Here is a 25588-nt window from a genome sequence, read left to right as displayed (position 1 = left end):
CTGGGTGCCTCACCTTTGCTGAGGCTGGCTTTGAACTTGTGATCCTCTTGTCTCAGCCTTCCAAGCTGCTGGGATTACAAGCGTGCACGACCATGCCTTCTCATCTGTTGAGATTTTAACCCTCAAGGTTATGGTATCAGGAGGTAGGACCTTTGGGAAGAAGCCTTCATAAATGGGGTTAGTGCTTTTATAAAAGGGGCTTAACATGTGGAAAATTAGAGAAGATGCGGGAGATGGGGGAAAGGGAGGGCAAGGGAGCATACCGAGAGAAAGATAAGACCAACATATATTATTTACACATACCAATATGCCCCAGTGAAATCCATTTCTGTAGAATTAAACTGCACTGATTCAAAATTATGAATAAAAACAAAAAAGAGGCTTAAGAGAGCTGTTCATTCTTTCACTATTTGTGAACACAGTAAGAAGGCACTATGAGAAAGTAGATCCTCACCAGATACCAAATCTTTCAGTGCTTTGATCTTGAATTTTCCAGAACAACAAGATATAAGTTTCAGTGCAGGGAGTGTGCATTGGAATTGACATAAAATGTTGATAAGAGACTAGGGACAGGGCAATTGACCAGGTTCCCAGCATGTTTTCTTGTTGCCTTTCACAAGGGAACTTTCAGGTTCATCTGAGGCTGATTCACGTAGAGGAGGATCAAGAAGTGTGAATCTGGCAGAGAATGTGCACAGAAAGGCTCTGTAACTCTGCAGAGCTGGAAGAGTAGGACCTTCCTGCCATGCATCAGCTCTAATCTGAGCATTGTTAAATTTACCCCTTTCTTTGCATTCTGTGGGTAGAAGTTCTATTTTGGTTGAATTTTGTTCTTCAATATTTATTGGCTCTTCAAATAATGGAGGAAAACACTGGACAAGATTACAAAATAAGCTAAATTAGCTGACTTTGAATAACTGCAGCAGGTAGAATTTTCAGATAGCCTCCAAGATCTCTACGCCCACCTGCTGTAACTCCTCTGATTATGTTATATTACCTGGCAAAAAGGGATTTTTCGGATATAATTAAGTTTACCAATCAGTTCACTTTAAGATAGATTACCTGGGTAGGTCTGACCTAATTACATGTGCTGTTTAAAAGCAAAGATTTTTTTATTCAACTGGTTGCAGAAATCATGAGATTTGAAGCATGAAAGAAATCTGGTAGGAGCATGCTCCTATTACTGAGATGGAGCCAGGACATGAGGCCAAAATCTAAGGATAGCTTCAAAGACCTGACAGCCAGTAAGACAATAGAGACTTCAGTTCCATTAGCCCAACTAAATGAATTCTGCCAATAATCTAAGAGAGTCTGAAATAGTTTTCCCTAGTTGAAGTTCTAGATGGAAATAGAGCTGTCTGACATCTCAATTTCAACCTTATGATATCCTGAGCAGAAGCTCAGCTAAATGTGCCAGACCACGAGCCCTGGAAATATAGTAATTCCTCAGCAAGGGCACCAACATTCATAGATGCTCCAGTCCTTTATATAAAATAGGTATGATTTTCATATAACTTACACATATCCTTCTGTATATTTTAAATCATCTCTAGATTGCTTAATACTTAGTACAGTATAAATGCTATGTAAATAGTTGCGTTGTTTGGGGAATAGTGATATGTGTTCTGTGTGTGTTCAGAACAAATGTAATTTTTTTTTGAATATTTTTGATCTGCAGTGGGTTGAATCTAACGGACCCATGGATATGGAGTGACAACTGTAGTGAGACAATAAGTAAAGGGCTAAATTTGTGGTAATTTGTTATATACAAAAAGAAAACAAATATAATTGTGTTCTGGGATTTCCCCTAAAATTAATTAGATCTTATTTAGATTTATTTTCCATTACTTTATGGCCACAGGTAGATGAAGTGGCCTTAAAACATGATTCAGTGGCAGTGGAAGGTCAAGAGGGGATTTACGGTTGGTATGGTAAACCTGTAGCACCTTTTAAGTGTCACTACTAGAAGAGAATAGTGATTATGTGCACAGACACGGGAATCTGGGTCCCCTCTTGCCTCTTGTGGGAGATTGGTTACATTATTTAAGCAGTTCTTCAAAACCGGGGCACAAATAGTGCCTAGCATACTTGGTCTTGGTGCAGCTTCTGTGAAAGGAAAAGTTCTTAGCTTAGCATACAATAGATACTTAATAAATAGTCACTATTATACTAATAGTCACTATTCGTATTCTAATTTAAAGCAAAAGGGCTGGGTCTGTTAAAAGACCATGAAAGCAAGAAGGAGGTGGGGAAAAAAAAAAAAGCAAAAGGAAAGGAGAAAGTGCATCTAAATGCAAGCTTTTGCTGTGGGTTACACAGCTATCGCAGGTACTCAGCAGCCAAATTTTATTCATGGGAAAGCCTTCAAAAAGCCTGGAGATACAGCAGGGGACTTTTTTTTTTTTTTTTTTTTGGCAGTGAAATAGATTGCATCCTCAGGTTGTGTGTCAGTCACCCAAGGCCTGTTCAGACTCTGTTCCTGTTTTGAATTTAATGCTCTGCCTATCTCACTGAACCCGAGGCCACTCAAAAGTGAAGCTAGGACTACATATGATCAAAAAGTGAAATGCACAGAAGAAAAGGGAAGTGAGTCACACGACATATCTTTCAAGCTTGACTTCCCTGGTGGTCTCTTAGGACTGGAAAGAACAAATGACTCCATTTTGCCAGGTGTGGCGTCCTAACAATGGAAGTGTATCTGCCTATGCAAAGAGAGAGAGGAAAAAATATCAAGCCTTTTTACCTGTAGGGTTTTTATTTTTTTACCCTGAATTTAATGGGCCAAATATACTCTATCTTTTAAAACATTGGAACAGGTAACAACGTGGGCAGTTAAATCCATTTATACTTTTTGTCTATATATCTCCAGATATAATTTGGTTTTAAAATGGAGATGTTTGAGTAAGATTTAATAAACTCAGTATTAGATTCTCAAATAGAAAGTGTATCGTGTGTGTGTATGTGTTTTCCTAAGAACTCTTAAAGATATTAAATTATCTTTCAGAGACATTAATTTTGTTTCAAAGGTTATGTATACTATAGGTGGAATCCATAGGGGTACTAATTGTTATTTTTCTCAGAGATCAACAAACACAAGAAAGAGAAACATATAAAGTTTTCATCTTATACAAAATATTTTACTACTTAGTATCTCTCTTCAAATAACAAAAAGTCTCTTCAAATAACAAAAAATCTCTTCAAATAATAAAAAGTCTCTTCAAATAATAAAAAGTCTCTCTTCAAAAAACAAAAGAGTTGATTATTCTGGGCTGGGACTGTGGTTCAGTGGTCACACACTTGCCTGGCATGTGTGAGGCACTGGGTTCGATTCTCAGCACCATGTATAAATACATAAAATAAGGATCTATTAACAACTAATAATTTTTTTAAAGGAGTTGATTATCCTTCAAGGATTAGTTCTTATTATTTGTGACCTTATTTAGGACCAGACACACAGTAGCAGCCAATACATATTTGTGGAAGGAGTGAAATTTTAGACTGTGTTCCCCAAGAAGCAGCTGTCCTGTCTGAAGGAGAAGTGGACTGCTGCCACCACTGTCCTGCCTCAGCAGAGTCACTTTCCCTGGGGCTGCTGTTTCCTTGTGTGAAAAATGAGAAGGTTGATCTGTTCCTGTTCTGCTCTGACATATATGATTCTAACGAAGGCAGGAAAATCCTCTGAAGTGGGACAAGAGTGGTTTTGATGAATAGTCAAGAGAATAAATAGTGATACAATAAGGCAGGTTTTGAGAGAGGAAAAAAAAAGAGAGAGAGAGAGGGTGTAGGGTGGGTGTAGGGGTGCTTTCGGCTGACTCTCCACACTTTTGACAAACTGCTTCAGAGATGTCAAAGAGGTTTTGAAAGTGCTCCATTAAAAGATCTCTTTTCTTATTGAAAAGGAGATCTATCTATCGTCCACTGATAATCATTTCCTAGACTATCACTACTGATAGGGAACATGTATTTGTGTGAGCATGTGTGGGTTTGCATGCATGCTATCAAAACTCTATTAGCTTTAAAATTATGACCCTGGGTATCATCACCATCAAACTCCCGTGGCCACAATTCACTCCCAGAGCCTTACCTTTTTCGTGTTTTATGTCAGAAAAGAAGGGATGTGGGAGAGTAGAAATGACTCTCCTATTTCCAGCTGCTTTTTGTCCTCAGGTATAAAGTATAACAGGTTTCAAGAGCAAAGGAGGAATGTGAAGGGTGAGAGTGAAAGGAATAACTCTTTGAAAAAGTAATGGCAAGCGATAAAAATAAGTTACTAAAAGACAGAGCACCTTTTGATACAGAGCAAGCTTTGATTCCTACAGGGTTGGTTCTTGCTGGAACAAGCATAGAGAAATCAGAGCCTTGGCTATATCAGCCCTTAGATACTTACCCAGAAAATCCTGCTTGAACCAATTACTAGGCATTTACAAATTTCTGCCTAGGCTTTGCCAGAGATGCCATCTGCTTCTGCATGCCTAGCACTGACCTATTGCTTTCCTGACCACACAGGTATTGGGATGGATGCAGCTGCCATGTCCAGCCTACTTGCCTCTGCCCAGCAACTCGAGTTTGTCTTACAACTAGATGCCTTAGATAGCTAATGGGCTAGACAGATCACAGTGCATCCTGCAAATGAGGTCACGCAAGCTGCCAGCCCTCCATTCTCTCTTGGGTAATGAGCTGCTGGGAAATGCATTGGATGGGTCCACCTTTAAAAAAGACACAGACAAATATATCATTTATTTAGCACCGTGGCTTGTACCTGACCATGGAGAAAAGCTATCAAAATGAAAAATTATAAAACATGATGCTGTGAAAGAGAACTGCAATTCTCATGTTATTTGGAATCAGGTCACTGGAAAGAGTCCAAGTTGCTTCTTAGACAAATGGTTTGATGTGAAAGGGAGTCAGAATTCTGGATGCTTCAACCTCAGATCTTTTCCCCTCTTGATGCATTTGATTCCTGTAGAGATCTGTGTTCTGAGGAGGAAGATGAGAATGACTCTGTTAAGGAATTCTGAATAGGGGAAGGGTGGCAGGGAGGGCTTTGGGGATGGAAACAGGAGATGGGTGTGTCTCCTGGTCTAGTTCCTAGCCCTGTCCCTTTGAGTTAGTTCTTAGCCTTTACTTGTCTTAGCATGCTTATCTGTAAAACAAAGGGGAGGGTATGTTTTCTGACTACCACATAGAGTTTGAAAATTGAAGAGACAACATATATAAACATCTTTGAACAGTCTTCCTCCCAACATTGGAATGTATAAGACGGGCAGTAAATATTATTACCACTGCAGAATCATTTGTGTATTATTACATTTGTGTATCATATCACCAGTGAAATATTCTACTTAGAAATAATATCCAGACTCTAATTTAGCACCCAGAGAGACTGTGTTTACATTAATAAAAGCTCACATCAAACAAAGCCATATCCTTCCCTGACTCCAAACCCCAGGCTGCTGAGGCTCTGGCTCTCTTGAGACTTTATTTGGAGCATTCATTATAGGCAGGGCTACTTGGGAAACATTTAAAGTTTTTCTTTCAAATGTTCACATTTTGGACATTGACTTTGGAAAATTTAGCTGGGCAAAAACATGGTCTTCAATTCCAGTCAATTAATTAACAGAAAAATATTCCAGGCTTTAATATTTCCTGAGATTAGAATCATTGTCCTTTTTTTTTTAAACAATATCTCGTGTCATAACATTGTCCCCCAAAATTATCCACCTGATTTCCAAGGACTGATTTGAAGTGACACAAATGCACATTTTGAATATGCACTTTTGGAAGGAGTAGAAAGAAATACGTATTATTATTTTTTAATACCATTTTGGAACCATGTAATGTTTGCATAGTGCTTAGATTTCTGTGAACTAAATTAAAGTTTCACATGTCTGATTCAGGCACTAGGTGAAGAAATTTTGACCAGGAACACTGGGTACAATAAAAGTCCTAGGTATAGTTTTGGAACACTAAAATTGATGGTAGAAAACAAACACAACAGTTTCAGAGGACGCTCAGCATCTCTGAATAGAATTTTCTTGAAACTAGAGTTTTAATCTTTGAAAACAAGTATTATGTTATGAAAATATAGAATAAGCATATGTAATTCCAAAGCCACAAGCTTGAAAATATATTCTAGGAGAAAAGTTGTTTCTGTTTTATTAAAGATTTTTTGGTTGGGTGTAATCAACATTTGTTTTATTGACACTTCAGGAGTTTAATTGCTTGCTATAGTCACTCTCCATAGAATAAGCAATTGGCCCTCTGTTTTATTAAAATAGCTAATCTACATCCCAGCTTTGTCATTCTTTCTTGCCAATATGCTTAATAATATTTCTCCCCAAAGAAACATTTGCATACTCTTGGTGTATAAAATACATGAATTGGCCCATGGAGCTATAATTGAGGAAAAATATTACTTTGCCCCTCCTCCCTTGGAAGAGCCCCATTTGAGTATAACTTGCATTATTCTCTAGAATTGCCCCCCAATTACCCTCTGTGCCATCTGGAAAGTAGGAATCCCTGCTTTCCAATACGTGCACTGATGATGGAGGTTCTTGGAAATCATCACGGTTTCAGATAATTAAAGGCAGTCCTCTTTGCTCCTTTGCTCATCCAAAACAGCAGAGCTTAGTTATAACTTCCAGGACCCAAGTGACTCCTTCCAACACTCACAAGCACATGCTATCTAGCCCCCCATGTCATACCAGAGACGGGACAAAGTAGACCCCTGAGGTATACTCAGAGTTATGAGAGAAGTCAGATCTTTTCAGATCTTCTGCTAGTTATTAGACCATCTACACAATTAAGAAGGCAAAGTCTAGACTTAGAATTGCAGGGCTGGAGGGAAACTGTGTTTGTAAAGTTCAACTCCTCTTTTTAAACAAGGTAACTGAGGCCCAAAGATATTAGGTGGCCTGCTTGAGGCCACAGAAAGGACATCTGACATTGGTGGCTGGTTTTTTTTTTTTTTCAATCTTTCAATATAATGATTAACATTTCCTATCTCAGGGCTTTATTAACAAAGAAGGAAAAATATTCTTTTAAAAATCCAGCCAACCAAGCAGCCAAAGTTACTGAAGTGCGGCCTATATGAGAACACAATACATACTGGGGTGGGGAGCTCGGAGAAGGAGGGGGTTGTGCCTGGTGTGCATCCTCAACTTCATGCTGAGTTTCCTGCCAGCGACATTTGCTATTCCTTAAGGATTGTTGAAGTATATGTAGGTACAGCTAGCTAGCAGAAAAGTTTCCAAATGATCCTGAGATTGTTTGGCAACTTCTGCTCATATCTTTCATTCAGGTATATGTATCATCATTCTTTACATTGCTGTGAAATTTTGCATTTCCAAAGCTCACTGGCTATATCTTATTCATTACAATTGATAACAGATTAGCACTTATAGTAACTATAACAATTGTAAAGACAGTAGGAAAGATATCTATCCACGTTGAAAGACCAAAGAAAGAGTTAGCATTCAAATGATCTATAATGCCACTATGTTAATGCCACGATTTTCCACTTTTGCGGGTCTTGGGTCATGCCCTGAAACCAAATGAAACAAATCAGAATTTGTTTCTTCTGGGTGTATTCTTTCACCCTACTTCTTGTAGGAAAAAATGATCACAAAACAACCCATTGACGTTTCTTTGGGAGTAATTTTTTAAGGATGTGTGATTGCACAATAGAACTACCATGAACAGCAACAACCTACCTTTTTAACACCTTTCTCACACAAATTCTGTAACACTATATAAATTTGAAAACTGGTACTTACTTCCCAAGTGCATCTGGTTCTTCTAAGTGGGCAATAGCTTATTTGTTTGTTTACCATTTATTTTCCTAACTTTAACAATAAGACTAACAATAAGTGTGAATAATAAAATATTTTAAGGACCCCAGAGAAGTTGCTTTAGACTGAAGTAAAAATAACTGCTTAATTACTAGTCTTAAAATCATGTCCCTACTGTAGATAAATTATGAATAAACCAATTGCATATGTACTTTTCTTCTTAAAAATCTGCTTTAATGAATTGTTTTCTGCAGAAGCTATGATACTCAGACCACCTCTCTAAGAAATTGTCTTATAGGGTTAATGCTACATACATATTCAGTGTCTCAAATTCGAAAGTCCTGAAGTAGAGATTTTAAAAAAAAATAATGCACTGCACTTGCAAAACCATTCTTATTGAAAACAAGTACCATAAACCTTTTTGTAAATTCCATTGCTTAGGCATTCGCATTATCGAAGTGTCCTGACTGATACATATTCATAAATAATTCATATACTATGGGAAAACCCTGAGGGAAAAGGAAGATACTTCCCTCCTCCCTGCTTTCTGCACTAGTATGTATGTATATACTTGAACAACATTTTTTTTTAAAATCACAGAAGCCTATATTTAATCTGATAATTTAATCTGATATACCATATTCTTGTTGCAGAGTGATTAATTTATGAAGAAACCAATAAACCAAAAATAGTCTGTCTTGAGCAGCTGCTTGAACAGATGGAAGGAAGAACATGGGAGAAAACTCAGCTGGTGGCTGAAGGGAAGAGAGAAAGCCCCACCCTGAAAGGAATTTATGTCTTGTTTATTCTATTAGGGATTCTGTGATTCTTTCCTCACCACGCCTGCTTTCCCAAAGGAAATGACTCTTTTAACCTCTCTTTCCTGTCTTCTTGAATTGGAATATTTACTATGATAAAGCTCTTTTTTTTAAAAACTGTGATGTAAAAGCACATCATAATATAATTTCAAACTATTTAAGTTAATACTTAAGACTTGGAAAGAAGGCGTTGATGCTGGTTGCTCCATTATCTTCATGGTTTCTTTGTCTTAGTTTAAAGAGAAAATGTTGTTTCATGCTGAAGTAATGTCAGTGCAGGGGACGAGGTTGGGGGGGGGGATTACATGCATAATTTTTATTGTACATTTCTAGCTCCTTGGTGAAATTAACTACAATAGGGTTGGAATTTTCAGGAATCTTAGAGACTCACGTGACTCAGACTTGGTCCACAGAATGAGGACAGATGGGGCTGCAAAGTGTGGAGGAAGAGAAGGTGAGAGAGGAATAACATTTAGTTTCAAGAATTATGATGAAAACTAAATTCACTCAGGAGGTTTGGTTTTATCTAAACTGCTTGAATATATTGACCGCAAGCTATTAGAAAGTATAATAGCTAGCCAATTTTCCTCAGCTTTGGATCTTAATCTTTCATGTGACACTATATTGTGATAGATGGGAATTGAAAGGACTGAACTTTTATGTCTAGCTTATTGTATATTTATTACTTCTAAATAATTGGTGAAATGTACTTCTATCCCTCAACTGAAACACACTTAAATATTTTATATATTCTACATTTGAAATGGAAGTGCCCGCCGGAATTCTAAGAAAACAAATCCTGGATCATTTCCAAAAAGTGATAATAACAACATTATGTGATCGTTATAATCATTTGTACATATAAGTATGATAAATGTAACAGCTGCCTGTGTGAACTTAGGACTGTTGGATTTTATTAATGAGGCAAATGGCTCATTGCAGCACTTGTAATAATGTAAGTTCTGCTTGGTCGTGAACTGTTAATTGATTAGAAAATCTAAGCAGAGTAAATCTAAATAATGTCTTCCTACACAACAATTTAAAAGCTGCTTACTTGCTTCTCATACTAAGTCACCAGTTATTGACTTTAATATATAGCAGGATGTGAAATCATTTAAATGACTTTCTATTAGGAATCATTAGCATTAGATAGGAAGTATGGTTTCATCTAAAAGTATTATTCTCTAAAGAATATTTTGATGATTTAGGTGCAGTTTCAAACAGTATTCAGACTTTTTTTTTTTTTAAAAAAAATCTGTTTTGGAACTTCTGTTTGGTTTAGTCTATTTATTCATAAGAATGTATCATTGTTCATTGTATTACTACAGCAATTTTAATATAATATTTTGACAGAAACTTGTGACTTGCATGTAACATGATAGCTTACAGAACATTATACTATAGTAAAAAGTGTAGATTTTGCATTTGAGCATAATAAAAATTAGTGGAGAGGAGGAGTCTGGATTCTGTGTGTTTTGGAAGGCCCTAGAAAAGATGGTATTCTATTTTCTTTTAAGTCAGCCAGATCAATTCCTAAGCTGAATATAAGAACCTGCAGCGTTAACAACTCCAAAACACTAACAGTGCTGAGGAAAGAGTCCCCATGTCTGTAGTCACAGATGAGAATGGAGAGGTTGAAAGTTTCTTCCTCAAACAACTAGATCCTTTTGATTCCTCTGGGTCCAGCTATGAAGCTGTCCTCTGTCTGGTTTTGGTCCCTCCACTCAGTCTCTGCTGAAGCAAGTAGATGAAACGATGACGGATTGGACCACTGTTTTGGATCATCGCTGTTCTTGTACTTCCATTCTCCGTTTCAAACACAGGCAAGGAGAACCTCACTGGAAAGGAGAAAGCAATGTTGCTTTAGGAAAAGTAGATGGTTTTACTTAAATTGCACATATGGAATCTTTTCCTTTAAGTTGACAAATGCTTTACTCGCTGTGAAAATGCAGAGGGTATATAGACAGCTTAATGAGAGCCGTGTGTCCTCAGGACTAAGTCCCTTTTATTCTGGCCATGCCAGCAATCTGTGTGGGGCTGGCCATGAGTCCTGTTGTACACAGGAAGAACTTACCGTGACTTCCAAGATGTAGGCTCTCTTCTGAATGTTTGTGAGTGTCACCAATTTACTCCTCACAGCGAGGTCATGAGGATGTGTTATCCTGACCCCTGTTATACATATGGGGAAACTCAGGCACAGAGGAGCAATGTCACTTTCATGATAACAATGGTCTTACTTATTCATTCATTTTTGTGGTGCTAGGATTGAACCCAGGGCCTCACCCCTGCTAGGCAAGTGCTCTACCACTTACATGCACCACTAGCCCTATAGCCAGTAAGAACTGAGTCTAGGTTTTTGGAGCCCAACAGCCTGCTTTCCTCTTACCTCCTCACTGTGTAGTCTCTCATGTGTCCCAGAGATTACAGACAACAAAAGGCTTTAAACATAAAATGCATTAGAGAGCTGATGTCAAATCCACTCTGACACTAAAAATGTAAGGTTATTTAGGAAGGTTTGGAATGTTACAGAACCTACTAAGGACTGGCACACTCCTGGCTTCCAGTCATATGGTCACAAGTGGCACTGACATGTTGATGTGATGCTTTCCCAGAAAGTGTCCAACACTTCCTCAGTGTCCTCCAACTTAAACGTCGTCCAGCCTCTAATCCTAAAACGGTTCTCACCTTAGAGAAGTGGGGAGTGGCTTCCAAGTGGCTCTGTGCTCCAGCTCTATCTTCTGAATTCTGAATCTGTTCCTCTAACAAGGCAGTAAGGTGTGCCACTTCAGAGGCCATCTGTCCTGGGGACACTCACAGTGGACGTGGTGGGATGTCTTTGAATATGATTTGTGAACTGCAGTGAAAGAATATCACCATGGAAAAGTCCAGAGCATTTAAAATTTTGGGGAAAGTTTTAAAATTTAAGTTGATTCTTGAGGACGAAAAAACAAAAATTATGAACAAATGTGCATTTTCACTCTTTTCCTTTTCATCCCCATCTCCCAAGTCTCCATCCTTTCTTGCCCAATCACTGCTATTAGCTGCAATATATTTTCTTCAAAGTTTTTGTATGTACATCCAAACGAATAATTATGAGTTCTTATTGTACATCATTTTGTAAATAAATTTATTTTAATTAGGTATATATGACAGCAGAATGCATTTTGAATCATTGTACGCAATTGCAGCACAACTTTTCATTTCTCTGATTGTGCATGATGTAGCATTGCACCATATGTGCAGTCATACATGTACCTAGGGTAATAATGTCCACCACATTCCACCATCTTTCCTTCCCCCCTACCCCCTCCCTTTCATTTCCTCACCTTTGGCCAATAAAACTTCCACCATTTTTCCCAAACCCTCCCCCCTGCCCCCACAATTTTGGATCAGCATCCACTAATCAGAGAGAACATTTGGCCTTTGGTTTTTGGGGATTGGCTTATTTCATTTAGCATTATATTCTCCAACTCCATCCATTTACCTGAAAATGCCATAATTTTATTTTCTTTTAATGCTGAATAATATTCCATTGTGTATATATACCACATTTTCTTTATCCATTCATCTATTGAAGGGTATCTAGGTTGCTTCCACAGTTTAGTGATTGTGAATTTAGCTGCTTATAAATATTGATGTGGCTGCATTACTAGAGTATGCTGATTTTAAGTCCTTTTGGTTATAGACCCCGCAGTGGGATAGCTGGGTCAAATGGTGGTTCCATTCCCAGATTTTCAAGAATCTCCATACTGCTTTCCAAAGTGGTTTCACAAATTTGCAGTCCCACCAGCAATGTATTAATGTGCCTTTTCCCTGACATTTTCACTAACACTTATTGTGTTTGTATTCTTAATATCTGCCATTCTGACTGGAGTGAGACGAAATCTTAGAGTAGTTTTTATTTGCATTTCTCTAATTACTAGAGATGTTGAACATTTTTTTTCATATATTTGTTGATCGATCGAGTATCGTCTTCTGAGAAGTATCTGTTCAGCTCCTTAGCCCATTTATTGATTGAATTGTTTGTTTTTTCAGAGTTAAGTATTTGAGCTCTTTATATATCCTGGAGATTAATGCTCTATCTGACATGTGTGTGGCAAAAATTTGCTCCCATTCTGTAGGTTCTCTCTTCACCTCCTTGATTGTTTCTTTCACTGAGAAGAAGCTTTTTAGTTTGAATCCATTTCATTTATCAATTCCTGATTTATTTCTTGCGTTTTAGGAGTCTTGTTAAGGAAGTTGGGGCCTGATCCGACATGATGAAGATTGGTCCTACTTTTTTCTCTCTTAGGTAGAGGGTCTCTGGTCTAATTCCTAGGTCCTTGATCTATTTTGAGTTGAGTTTTGTGCATGGTGAGAGATGGGGGTTTAGTTTCATTTTGCTGCATATGGATTTCCAGTTCTCCCAGCACCATTTTTTAAAGAGGCTATCTTTTCTCCAATCTATGTTTTTGGCTCCTTTGTCTAGTATGAGATAACTGTATTCATGTGGGTTTGTCTCTGTGTCTTCTATTCGGTACCATCGGTCTACAAGCCTATTCCAGTTTTGTTACTATAGCTTTGTAACATAAATTAAGGTCTGCTATTGTGATGCCTCCTGTTTCACTCTTCTTGCTAAGGTTTGCTTTGGCTATTCTGGGCCTCTTATTTTTCCAAACGATTTCATGACTCCTTTTTCTATTTCTACAAGGAATGATGTTGGGATTTTAATTAGAATTATACTGAGTCTGTATAATGCTCTGTGTGACAATATTAATTTTGCATATCCAAGAGAATGAGAGATCTTTCCATCTTCAAAGGTCTTCTTCAATTTCTTTCTTTAGCGTTCTGTAGTTTTCATTGTAGAGGTCTTTCACCTCTTTTGTTGATTCCCAAGGATTTTTTTTTTTTTGATGCTGTTGTGAATGGGGTAGTTTTCCTAATTTCTCTTTCAGAGAATTCATCACTGTGTCCATCATTATTTTATAAAAGGCAGCAGAGACAAAAACTCCTAAATTTTGCTTTTTTTCACTTAACAATAAATATACATAGTTATTTCCATGTTAGTAATGTTTGTATGTAGAGAACTTTACCTTTTAAATGGTAATAACTATCTAATTGTATACTTTTTTTTTTGCAGTACTGAGGATTGAACCAAGTGTTTCACACATGCTAGAAAAGTGTCTACAAAGAAATTACATCCCAGACCTTTTTATTTTTTTATTTTGAGACAGGTTCTCACTAAATTCCTGACGCTGGTCTCAATCTTGTGATCCTTCTGCCTCAGCCTCCTCAGCGGCTGGGATTACAGGTATGCACGTTGAACCTGGATTTCTGTACATTTATGCAGCTCCCAGTATTCTGTTATGTAAAAATAGCTTAATTTTAAAATTTAACCAGTCCCCTCTGGATGGACATTTGGGTTGTTTCTAATCTTTTGCATTACAAACAATAGTGAGTGAAAGACTAGGCACATTTATCATTTGAGTAGTACACAAAATCTCCAAAGCAGAGTTGCAGGGTCAAACATTTACACATCTAAAATTTGACAGATATTGCTAAATTAATGTTATAGGGGAGGAAAAATGTGTTTTTCTTTTACCTATTTTAGGTTCATAGTTGAGGCCTCTTTAACAGAAGACAGATTAATGAAAGAAAAGGTTATAAATTCATTAACATAAATTTTACATGCCACTGAAGTCTTCATAAAGAAACAAAGACCCAAAGAAACACATTAACCTGAGTATTTTTATACTAGGCTTGATAAGGAGGGAACAGTCACAGAGAAATAAGACAGAGATAACGTAGGAACAACTGGCAATAAATTGGGCAACTTGGCCATTTGTTCAGTCTCCTCCGTGTCCCTTTGTCTTTGGAGATGAGGATGTTCCTTTCCTCCTGCTATAGTAAGGGGTCCTCTACATGAAGGTCAGAAAATCCTTCCTAGGTTTTACGACCTGCCTCAGGGGACAAGGGCAGAGGAAGTCCTGCTTCTGTTGTCTTCTTAATTTCCTTCATTGTAAAATATTCAATATGCCAAAGCTGTATCTGAGGATGGAGTGTCCTGAACCCCACCACTCTTCATAGGGGCTGTACCAATCTACATGTCCACCTCTGATGTATGAGAGTAAGTTTTTCTCCAGTCTGCATAGGGCCTGTACCAATCTACATGTCCACCTCTGATGTATGAGAGTAAGTTTTTCTCCAGTCTGCATAGGGCCTGTACCAATCTACATGTCCACCTCTGATGTATGAGAGTAAGTTTTTCTCCAGTATATTACTGAATTTTTTTTGCAAGTATCTTAAATGAAAATTAATATATTAACTTAGTTGCTCATCTTTTCATGTTAAGAGCTATTTACATTTTTTGTGTGTGAACAGTCTATTCAGATTCTTTGTCTATTTTCCTATTTTATTTTTTTTACATTTGTGAGTGCTCTTTATATGTTAACAAAATCAGCTTTGAATATTATAATAATTGACAGATATTTTAATCTATTTGTCTTTTGACCTTTCTTATTTTCTTTTGCTAGGCAGATATATTATTTTGGGGGATGTATGTGTAAAATGTATCAATATTTCATTTCATGGCACTATGGACTTTTACTGTAAAGCTTAAAAATCTGAAAAAAACCTGTGCAGGGTATGCATAAAATTCATGGATTTTAACCTGTTTCAGTGTGTGATATACTTTCCCCAAAGAAATTGATTTTTTTTCACAGTGTGTTATTTGAAACTGCCAAGAAGGTTAATGCCCTGGTCCCTGGCTACAAAGTAGGGTTTAAGCCTGTGGAGTTATATAGCTGAGGGATATTTATCATGGATTTTTGGAAGGTGCCCCCTCTCCCTGGGAGCCATTCTGCATTCTGGCTAAGTTTGCAGCCAAATGTTCATTTGGGGGAGCAAGAGATGTAGGAGGGAAAAAATAGCTTAGAGAAGACTCTGCCAGCAGAAATTGAATCCTATTTTCTTTAACAAAAACCTTTGTGAGAGGTTTCAAGTAGACGAGTTTTATTGTCGAGAATCCAGTATTCCTCTCCAGATAATAATAATAACTATAAAATTGCTTTGCATACATTTAAAACTTAATCCTCACATTAGCTTTATGAGACAGATATCATTAGAATCTCATTCCGTAGGCAATGTGAAGCTTAGAAATTTTAAGTAACTTACCCAAGATCACATAGCTAGCGAGGGACAAAGTTGAGAGTCAAACTCAAATCTCTTCTGATTCCTAGGACCAGGCTCTTAAGTACAGTAATAAATGTCTCTTCAATTATGAAGGGGCCAGCTTAATTTTGCAAAACCCAGTTGCCTCAAACAGATGATTTAGCTTTGAGGGGGATCAAGAATATTTCTTCATCTACCAGGTATATCAAAATTCTCTGAGGGTTTTTCTTCACTAATTTTAAAATAGTAATAAGAAAGTTACTAAGGAAGCATCATATCCAAATCTGAGTCACTGTGAGATGTGAGGTTAGCCACACCTGAATTCATCTCTTGTGTTCCTGTGACCAGTGCAATGCCTGCATTCACAGCCAGCCTTCAAAACACATGAAATTTTTTTTTTGTCCTGAGCATGTTACAGACTCTAGTCATTATTTCTTAAGCAATACAACAACTATTTACATAGAATTTATATTAAATAATTATAAGTATTCTAGAGACAATTTAAAGTATATGGGAATATGTGCATAAGTTATATGCAAATACTGGGCCATTTTATGTTAGGAACTTGAGCATCCACAGATTCTGATATCCCCAGGAATCCTGGAACGTGTGGAAAAGCTATATAATCAATGATACCTGCCGTAGATGAATTCTGTCCTTATTATCTTCATACTTAGGTTATTTCTATGGTTTTTAATTTAATATTTGTTTTTTGACTAGGAAATATATTTTCATGGTTTAAAATTCAAGATACAAGGCAGTATGGAGTAAAAAACAACCCACCTGCTCCTATCTCCATCCACTCAGCTCCCCTTTCCATAGGCAGCCATGTTATTGTCGTCTTTTGTATTCTTCCACAAATTTAAAGCATATGGAGACACAATCAGTAAGTATTCCTTCCTATAAAGACAATCTTAAAAATACATGTGTATTCATTATAAAGATGTAAATGCTTATTAATAAAAAATTTGAACCATGGAAATAAGTAGAAAGAGAAAAAAAAGCTCTCATATTAATTCATTATTAATTCATTAGAGACATTTTAGGGTATTTTCTTCCATCTGATGAAAATGAGTTATGCTTTAATTACTTTTTTTTGCTCTGCTTTTCCTTACATCTAAGTCTAATCCAAATGTTTACAAGGAAGCTAAACAGCACAGCTGACAAGGTTTCAACTGGATTACTTCTAACTCTGGCTGCTATAGTAGAGGCTGCTATATCTCCTTTAGTGAGATACTCTGGCTGCTATATCTCCTTTAGTGAGATACAAAGGCAAGTGCAGATCAGTCACTTCCAGGTTGGAAGGTTCTTGCTTTCTGATAAAAACCACAGCAGGATGAGGACACAGATAACACTGTTGAGTACTCTTTTTTGTTGTTTAAATTTATTTTTTAGTTGATACATTAAAAGATTGTACATATTAATAGGTGTTTTGATACATGTATACATGATATAATGTTTAAATCAGATTGAACCTATTTATCTCCCATTTCTTACTCACTTATAGTGAAAATTTTCAAAATCCTTTCTTCTATCTTTTGAAATGTACAGTACATTATTGTTATCTATACTCAATCCTATTGTGCAGCAGTGTACCAGAACTTCCTGCTCCTGTCTACAGTACTTACCTATTGACAAACCTTTCCCCATCCCTCCTTCCCTCTGTTGTCCTTGATGTCCTATAACCAGGGTTCTACTCTCAACTTCAGTGCGGTCGACTTTTTTTTGACTCCACACATGAATGAGATCATGGGGTACTGACTTTCTGTGTCTGTTTATTTCACTTCATATAATCATCTCCAATTTCATCCCATGTTCTTGCAAAGGATAGGATTTTATTCCTTTTTTATGCTGAAGAGTATTCCATTGTGTAAATATACATTTTATTTATCCGTTCACCCATTGCTGGACATTTAGGTAGATCCCATTTCTTGGCTGTTGTGAATAGGGCTGCACTGAACATAGCTGTCTCTTTGACATACCAATTGGATTTCCTTTGGATCTATACCCAGAAGTGGGATTGCTGGATCCTGCAGCAGTTCAATTTTTAATTTCTTGAGGAACCTCCATACTGTTTTCCATAATGGCTGAACTAATTTACATTTCCAGCAACAGCATGCAAATGTTCCCTTTCCTTCACATCCTCACCAGCACTTGTTATCTTTATTTTTTTTTAATTTCTTTTATTGGTTGTTCAAAACATTACAACAGCCATTCTCACTGAGTGAGGTCATAACTCATTGTGGTTTTTATTAGCATACCCCTCTGGCAATTAGTGACGGTAAGCACTTTTTCATGTACCTGTTTGTCGTTTATATGTATCCCTTCTAGAAATATTAATTTAGATCTCTTGTCTGTTTTAATTGGGTTATTACTATTTTTTATTTTATCATTGAGATTTTTGGAGTTCGTTTCAATTTGTTTCCACTCTGATATTTATTATTTCTTTCTATTAACTTTGCTTTTGGTTTGTTCTTGTTTTTCTGGTTCTTTGAGATACAGTGATAAGTTGTTTGAGATCTTTCTACTTTTTTGATGTGGGCTTTGATTGCTGTAAGCTTTCCTCTACTGCATTTTCTGTATCCCATAGGGTTCAATATGTTGTGTGTTCAAAACTCATTTGTTTAATTTTCATGCATTTTAAAAATATTTTTATTAGTGATTTCTAGTTTTATTGCACTGTGATCTAAAAAGATATTCAGTGTGATTTCAATGTTAAAAAATCTGTTGAGACTTGTTTTTTGTCCTATCATATGATTTGTCCTGGAGAACGTTCCATGAGCATGCTAGTGGGCGAAATGTGTATTTGGCACCTGTTGGATGGACTATTTCATAGATATTCTTAGGTCCATTTGGTCTAGAGTGCTGTTCATTCATTTTCTGCCTGGATGATCTGTCCCCTGCTGAAAGTGGGATGTTAAAACCTATTATTGTATTGGAATCTATCTCCATTTATATCTGTTAATATATTTGGGTGCTCTAAAATCTGGTGCATATGTACAGAATTGTTATTTTCCTGTTCTGCATTGTCCCCTTTATCATGATTATCATGACCATCCTTGTCTCCTTTTACTTCTTTTGTCTTAAATTACTTTATACCGAAAGTATGACTGCCCATGTTTTCTTTTGGATTCCATCTACATGGAATATCTTATTCTATTTCTTCACTTTTAATCTGTTTGTACCTGAGAGATGAAGGGAGCTTCTCATAGTAACATATAGTTGGGTCTTGATTTTTAATCTATTCCCTCACTCTATGTATTTTAATTGGATAATTTAATCCATTATTGATGGATAATGCCTTATTACATTCATTGTGTAACTTGTTTTCTTCCTGTGTTATAGTTTCTTTCTTTCTTCCCCTCTTACAGTCTTTCTTTGTGGTTAAGTGATTTACTCTAGTAGTATATTTGATTCCTTGCTTGCTATTTTTTTTAATTGTAATTTTTTGCTTTGGGGTTCTCATGAAGCTTACAAAAAATCCTTCGAGTATAACAAGCTATTTTGAAATGGTAACAACTTAACGTGATCATAATGACAAGAACAGAGACAAAGGAACATGAGAAAGTAGACTAAGAAAACTATATTTGTACCCCATTCCTCCACACATTTTGACATTTTGATATCCTATTTTACATCTTTTTATATTGTCTATCTCTTAACATATTAATGTATTCATTTTATTTTATTAAGTGTTCAGACTAAAGATATGAATCGTTTATGGCCATGCTTACAATGTCAGAGCATTCTGAATTGCCTGCATGACACTCTTATCCATGTTGTGTACTTTCCCATAATTTATATTTTCTTTTTTCTTTCAGTTAGAAGAATCTTATTTAACAGTTTTTGTAGAACAGGTCTGGTTGAGATATTCCCTGTTTTTGTTTGGGGATACTTTTTCATTTCTGGAGGGTAGCTTTGCTGGCTACATTACACCTGGTTTTAGGTATTTTACTTCCCCTAGTACTGTGAAAATCTCATGTTACTCTCTCTTGGTCTGTAAAATTTCTGTTGAGTAGTCTATTGTCAGGAGAATTAGAAGATGCCTAATTTGTTATTTTGACATACTTAATTTGTTAGTTGTTTGTTTTCTCTTAGAGCCTTGAGAATCTCTTTACCTGTCACCGTAGGGAGTTTGATTGTAAGATGACTTGGGGTAGGTTTGATTGAGTTTAATCTATTGGTGACTGTATCTGGATATTTGTATTTTTCTCCAGATTTAAAAAGTTTTCTATTATTATTTCTTTGAATAAACTTTTTATTCCTTTGGCATTCTCAGGCTTTTCCTGAACCTCAATGATCCAAATATTTGCTCTCTCAATAATGTCCTAAATTTCCCTTAAACTTTCATTATTCCTCTTTATTCTTTCTTCTCCAGTTGTGGATTTTCAAGCAGCCTGTATTCAAGCTGACTAATTGCTTAGTTTATCCTCCTTTTTATAACTTCTATCACAATTTTAATTTCACTGAGTGTATTTTTCATCTCAAGGTTTGATTTTTTTGAATTGCTTCCATCTTTGTTAAGTTTCTTTGTTAGAGTACTGAAACCTGTTCTTTGTGTTTTCTTCATGCTCATTGAGTTTTCTTTTCTTTTTCTTGGTACCAGGATTTGAACTCAGGAGCACTCAACCACTGAGCTACATCCCCAGCCCTATTTTGTATTTTATTTAGAGACAGGGTCTCGCTGAGTTGCTTAGTGCCTCACTAAGATGCTGAGGCTGGCTTTGAACTCAGGCTCCTCCTGTCTCAGCCTCCCAAGCTTTTGGGATTATAGATGTATGCCACTGCACCTAGCTTTATTGAATTTTCTTAAACAGCTTTAAATTCTCTGAGATTTCTTCCACACCGATTACTGTCTGATTAGTTTCTGAAATCTTATTTTTTAAACTTTTAAAATTTTTCTTTTAATTACATGTGACAGTAGAATGTATTTTGACATATTATACATACATGGAGTATAAATTCCCATTCTTGTGGTTTTACATGATGTGGAGTTACACTGGTTGTTTTCTCATATATGAGCATAGGAAAGATATATCCAATTCATTCTACAGTCTTTCTTATTCCCAACTCTCCCTTCCCTTCATTTCCCTTTGTTTAACCCAATGAATTTCTATTCTTCTCTACCCCCCTTTATAATGCGTTAGCATCCACATATCAGAGAAAACATCCAGCCTTTGTTTTTTGGGGGGGATTGGCTTATATCACTTAGCATGATAGTCTCCAGGTCCATCCATTTACTGGCGAGTGCCATAATTTCATTCTTCTTTATGGTTGAATAATATTCCATTGTGTATATATACCATTTTTTCTTAATCCATTAATCTGTTGATGGGCATCTAAGTTGGTTCCATAGCTTGGCTATTGTGAATTGAGCTGCTATAAACATAGATGTGGCTGTGTCACTGTAGTATGCTGATTTTAAATTCTTCAGGTATGTGCCGAGGAGTAGGATGACTGGGTCAAATGAAATCACATTCCAAGTTTTCTGAGAAATCTCCAAACTGCTTTCCTACCAGCAATGAATGAGTGTAACTTTTTCCCCACATCCTTGCCAATAATTATTGTTACTTGTATTCTTGATAATTGCCATTCTGATTGGGGTTAGATGAAATCTCAGTGTAGTTTTAATTTACATTTCTCTAATTGTTAGAGATATTGAACATTTTTTCATATATTTGTCGATTGATTGTATTTCTTCTTCTGTGAAGTGTCTGTTCAGTTCCTTTGCCCATTTATTGATTTTGAGTTCTTTATATATCCTGGATAATAATGCTCTATCTGAAGTGCTGGTGGTAAAGATTTTCTCCCATTCTGTAGACTGTCTCTTCGGGTTCTTGATTGTTTCCTTTGCTGTGAAGAAGATTTTTAGTTTGATAGCATCCCACTTATTGTTTCTTGATTTTATTTCTTGTGCTTTAGGAGTCTTGTTGAGGGAGTTGGTCACTAAGCTGACATGATGAAGAGCTGGGCCTATCTTTTCTTCTAGTAGGTGCAGGATCTCTCATTTAATTCCTAGGTCCTTGATCTACTTTGAGTTGAGTTTTGTGCATGGTGAGAAATAGGGGTTTAATTTCATTTTGCTACATATTGCTAGCTGGCTGGGCCGGCAACTAAAAAAACCACACAAACACAGAAATATCTTTTTCAGGAGTCAGGGATGTCTCTCAGACCTCAGGTGTTAGCTCCCACGCTGGAGGGCAAGGGGAGCAAGGGAGGCAAGAGGCAAGAAAGACAGCCCACCTGAAACTCCTCTATTTATTGTGGGGAAAGCCATTCATAGAATATTCCATCCAAATAAGGCAAAAAGATTGGGTTTCAAAGGGTGGAGTCTTGCTTGGTAATGTCTTATGGTCAGCAAGTTGATTGACATCTTGGAAAGCCACACCCATCTCAGGTGTGCGTGGGATCACAGGCAGAGCAAGAGAAGGGCACACAGCCCAAAAAATGCATAATGCCAGACCAGTCCCCTCATGCGCTCAAAAGTGCATAGCTCACACACACAGCCCATTGATGGCTTTCGACAGTAATATATGGATTTCTAGAACCTTATTTTGACTGTTAGGTGATCTGGTTTTCTGAAAGCTCTTGATGCTTGTATTTCTATAATTTTAAGCAGTCTGTTATTTTCTCTGAGCATATAGTCATTTTCACTATTTCAGCACTGGATAGTATCCAGGTCCAGATTTCTTGGTAGTCCTATGTTAGCATGTTGTAGTGACATGACATTTCAATACTGGAGAGCAATTCAAATCCAAGTTTCTCCCAAAAATACTATTAGTGTGTTGTTCAGAAAAAGCCAGGAGTACTTAAAAAGAGTAGTTTGTTCCCATAAGCTTCTCCCCGGGGCTATAGTAGGTGCAGCTGCCTCATCTTCAGTTACTGCCCATGTGCTCAGGCACTACAGGATTCTACCCAGCCTGGGGTAGAGTCACTGTGGATGAGCAATCACCAGGCTCCTATGTCACATCTGTGTCCACAAGTGCTACCAAACTGTGTCTTACTCTGAGGCATAGTCTGCCCACACCAACATAATACTGGAATAAGACTAAGAACCACATTGCTCTGGGCTGCCTATTGCTAGAGACTCATGGCCCAAGACCAGTATATCCAGTCACAGGTGATACTAATTGGAAGAGAAGTCTAATAGACTGGAGCCATGTGCCTTCTGTGACACCGGACTTATTCCAGGAGCTCTATGTTCAGGCAGTCAAGGGGATGTGGGCTACAGGATCTGACAGTGTTAAGTTTCACTAGCCCAGCACTAAGTTACAGGGTAAAGTCTTATACTTACTATCTTGTCTTAACCTCTGGAAAGGGGGTTTTGTAACTTTTTATGCTACTTGAGGTGGGGGTAGCATTAATGAAGGCTGCCCCTTGGCCATAAACTGGGTCATTCCTGAGTCTCACAGCTGCAGGGACCTATATACTATTAAGGTGCACTTAGGTTCACGCTATAGGTGGTGGCGATGCAGGATGCAACCCACTGGGGCTTAGGTCTCTTCCTGGTGCCTTGCCAGTCCTAGAACCACATCTGAGAGCAGTGGCCTGAAGACAACTGTACTGTCTAGATTCGGAGATGGGTGGTAGAAACAATCTCCCTTGGTCACTAAGGCTGACACTTAGCTGAGTCATAATTGAGTCTCAAGGCTGAGGTGGCCTGCACAGGTGTACCAAAGGCATAATTCAAGTTTGATAATGATTCAGGCAGAGATTCAAATCTTTTCTATCAATGGACAGGTCCATGCCTAATGCTGTGCCTATCTATTGGCTCTGTCTGTGAGCTCTGTCCCAATTCTGGGGCTTTCAGTTTCTACAGGGTGCTGACTCTCACCTGTGGACATGATACTAGGCTCCAAAAAATCCCCTGTGCTGGGCTTCATGCCCTGCTCCCCCATCGGGTGGAGTACTGCTCTCTCTGTTTTGCTGCCTGAGTTGAAGAAGAGGTGGTGGAGTCTGTCTCTTTGTTGCCTAACCTAACACTGTTCCAGTGACTCAGTCTCAGAAATTGACCTGATGGTAGGGGTTGGGAGCCTTTGCCCAACACTGACTCTCACTGTGTCAGGCCTGATACTGGGTTGCAAGTCTAAAGCCTGCATTTAATTCTCATTTCTCTTCTCCCAAGTGGGAGGTGTCTGTCTTCATGCTGGGCTACTTAGAGTTGGGGGAGAGGTGATGGGGGCAACTCTTTTCTTTTCTGCCTTCTTCAATGTGCCTTTTAATTTTGTTATACTAGAAGCAGTCACTATGGTCTCTTAGCTGGCTTGGTGCATGAATAGCTCTTCAAGTGGGTGTGTCTGTGGGGAGACAATCTGGAGGATTTTACTTAGTAGCTACCTTGCTCCATGTCCAGCCCATCAGATTTTTGTTTGTTTTTGTTTTAAGTGCTGGGGATGGAACCCAGGGCCTCATGCATGCTAGGCAAGTGCTCTACCACTGAGCTACAAGCCCAGTCTTTGGCCTGTCAGTGTTGATAAGAGAAAATCCCATGTCTGTTGAAGCAGTAAGTATTAGTAGGGACATATGCTGGAGTGGAGCAGACAGGTGATTCTGTGATGAATTTTGCACAAGGACAGAAACAGAGAACATGGATCAAAATGGCATCCTTAGCTTGATTTTAAAGGAAAGGGCTATTTTAAATCATGAGCTTTACTAGTATTAATCTGATTGGAGATATTGGTAATTTAACCCCTACCCCTGTGTAAATATGTTCGAATAGTAGATGCAGTTACTGTGTGTAGACTTTGTGAATGTGTTTGTTTCTGTGTATATTTATAACCACATGGACTTTTGGTACATTTAATATTTTTTATTATAGTTAGGGCTCAATTAATTCTCAACCTGTATTTTTTTTTGTTTTAAAATTTGGATCAAAAACCTATGCTAAGTGAAGTTAGTCAATCCCCAAAAACCAAATGCTTAATGTTTTCTCTGAAAAAAGGAGACTGATTCATAGTGTGTTTAGGAGGGGCAGCAGGAGAAGATTACACAGACTCTAGATAAAGCAAAGGGGAGGGAGAGAATGGGGGTAAAAATGATGGTGGAATGAGATGGACATCATTACCCTAAGTACATGTATGAAGACACAGATGGTGTGAATATACTTTGTATACAACCAGAGATAAGAAAAATTGTGCTCCATATGTGTAATATGAATTGTAATGCATTCTGCTCTCATATACAACAAATTAGAATAAAAAATTTTAAAAAAACCTTACTGTCTATATCTTAGGAATTTAAACACAATTGTGGTAACTTGGATGATATTGACATGTCCTACACAACCCAAACATTCTCCAAGGTCCTTCTGGGAAGTCTTCTCTCTTTAACTCTAGCTTTAATGAATTGAGACTAATATGTTCATCAAGCAGAAGAACACATTCTCCTAACTGGAAGTCAAAGTATAGAAAATGCACATGCAGTAAATTCACCAGAAGAAAGTTACAAAGCAATTGCTTTTAATCTCCCCGCCATTACCCGTTCCCCTTGGACCACTGTGGGTGTTGATTGATTCCTGCGTCTCTCACATTAGCCTGTTAGCAGTGTGGTAAAGGCCGGGACCTTGGGGCTGGTAAAAGTGTCCTGCACACAGTGAGTGTTCACCAAATGTTTGTTGAGTGAATACTAAATAAGTTTGTATACTTTAAAGGGATAGGACAGTGAAGAGGAACAACGAACATCTCTCCAGGGACTTCACAAAAATGATAGTCTTTTTAGTCCATTGTCACCACCCTTCTTTACCTATCTTTTAGTCCTTTGAAATGAGATCCTTTGGGGGCTTCTAGTTCACTGTATCAAGTAAATTCTAACTGCCCTAATTACCTCTGGCAG

This window comes from Ictidomys tridecemlineatus, chromosome 8 (genome assembly GCF_052094955.1).
Source record: "Ictidomys tridecemlineatus isolate mIctTri1 chromosome 8, mIctTri1.hap1, whole genome shotgun sequence".
In the NCBI taxonomy this organism is placed as follows: Eukaryota; Metazoa; Chordata; class Mammalia; order Rodentia; family Sciuridae; genus Ictidomys; species Ictidomys tridecemlineatus.
The sequence above is the reverse complement of the archived record's forward strand: the minus strand, read 5'-3'. Positions refer to the sequence as shown.